Source organism: Coffea arabica, chromosome 10c (genome assembly GCF_036785885.1).
Source record: "Coffea arabica cultivar ET-39 chromosome 10c, Coffea Arabica ET-39 HiFi, whole genome shotgun sequence".
Lineage (NCBI taxonomy): Eukaryota > Viridiplantae > Streptophyta > Magnoliopsida > Gentianales > Rubiaceae > Coffea > Coffea arabica.
Genome location: NC_092329.1, coordinates 19,476,756 through 19,478,690, shown reverse-complemented (window position 1 = coordinate 19,478,690; position 1,935 = coordinate 19,476,756). Strand labels below are relative to the sequence as shown.

The 1,935-nt window shown below is 34.8% G+C and overlaps 1 long non-coding RNA gene across 1 annotated transcript; it reads right to left on the bottom strand.

Moving 5' to 3' along the window:
• Nucleotides 1-827: 827 nt before the first annotated feature.
• LOC140016052 (uncharacterized) lies at nucleotides 828-1,022 on the bottom strand. The gene is made up of 2 exons (XR_011822385.1): nucleotides 948-1,022; nucleotides 828-864 (listed from the first exon to the last, which is right to left on the bottom strand). It is a non-coding gene; the product is annotated as an uncharacterized lncRNA (long non-coding RNA).
• Between the last annotated feature and the right edge of the window lie 913 nt (nucleotides 1,023-1,935).

Here is a 1,935-nt window from a genome sequence, read left to right as displayed (position 1 = left end):
ATTACACGTAACAACAAAACCTTCCTTTGTTTAAAACAAATGGTTAACAAATTTCACTTAAAATGGGGAAGTGAGAATGAACCAAAAGACTGAAAAAATATGGAAATTTTTAGGGTTCTCACAGCGGATCAGTAGTATATCCAATTTATGAAGGCATCTTGAGTTGTCTTAATATATGGCTTTAAGGACATGTAGCCATGTGAATTTACACTGCTTTGGATGACATGCCCATTTGTCATTAGTGTTTTTCGAAACTAAGCTATACTGACACTTTTAATTGCCAGGAGTTTTTTCCCTGTTTTTTTTATATGGAAGCAACCTACAATTAGTCCTCCCTGCTATATATTCCATCAACCAGAATCCCAAGGGACTTGTAAAATTATCCCAAAGAGCAGAATGCATATAGCAATTTAAAAGAAGAAGTTGATACTCAAATATAATCATTGAATTAAAAGTCGATAAAAAGTACAAACATAGCAAGTACTAAAATCGCAAACAAGTGCTCAAAGCAAGTACTAAAATCCCAATAAAGTACCGAAAGATTCTCATTTACAATAACTTGAAAGACTTTCTTGTGCACAAACAAAAAGACTCTCATCCCTAACAAGTTGAAAGAAATGCTAAAAGTCAAGTAACGTAATTGTACAACATTAGCAACGATCCGCGAGAGGTATAGTATATATATAGTACATTGTTTGGGCTCCTATAAAGCAGGATATTAAAACCGAGCAACCCATACCGTCAGCAAACTAATCAAAGTGAAGTCAGCTCCATGAATTTCTGTGTAATGTGATAATTGTCTGCACCAGTAAAGTACTTTATAGGCATTTTCTTTGAACATAAGAAGTTCCATGTTCCTCAAACCTGTTAATCGAGAGATAAAACAGACTGAAAATGGGGAGAAAAAAAGTTGAATATTGAAAGGTAGAGTGGATGGAAAAGCTTACTCAGATTTTGAAAACCACATTTGCTGAAAGGAACCAAGTGCCGCCAATATACTCCCACCTGTCCAAACACTGAATACTACAGGTTAGTCAACAATGCATGGCATTGGCATGCAAAATTACTTCTTGCTACAAATGAATAAAGCTAGCTAAGATTCTGCCCACAGACAAGGGCTTAGAAGTGTAACCAGTTAACTTGATTAACACCTTCTTGGTATAATGCCAGAGGTTCAGCATCATTTGTAACTTCATTAGAAACTATTGTCATATGCATATTTGTCCAAAGTTTTCAGAGAAACAGATACTCATTCAAAATAGATAGTAATTTCACATTTAGTGCTTCAAACATTAGCAGAATCATAATAGAAACCTATCTTTTCAATGATCAATATGTGCTCTTCACATTCTTTGTGGAAGCACTGCAAGTTTAGTACCATACAGTCGGAGCACATGCTGATATAAACTCCCAAGTTGTGCTTTGACATATGTAGTCATTAACATTTTGAAGCATAGTTATTAAACCCGACCTGATCCAGTGGTTCGACCGATCAACCCGGTGAATCGGCCATTAAACCGAGCCGGTTGTCTAATTAGATCGTTTATGCAGGTGAACCGTTGACTTTTCAACAGCCCGGTGGTTCAACCGGATTAAACCGGAAACCCGGCCGGTTTTGTGGGGCAACCGGTTTTGAGGAAAAAAGGTATTTCCAAGCCTTTGCTTGGAGTCGAACCCAATACCTTTGGTCTTGTTTATGAAACACTCACCACCAGGCCACTTTGTCACTTGTTGATTAATGGCCATTCTTATGCTATATCAACGTTTTGTTAATTTTATCTATATATATTTTTTAATTCTCCAAAACAAATTTATTTAGAATCTTTTAATAAAACTTATGACCCATATATTCTATAAATTATAAAATAGATTTAAAAAATAACATATTACATAATTTATTTTAAAGGCAAATATTATTTTTAATAATTTTTTGCA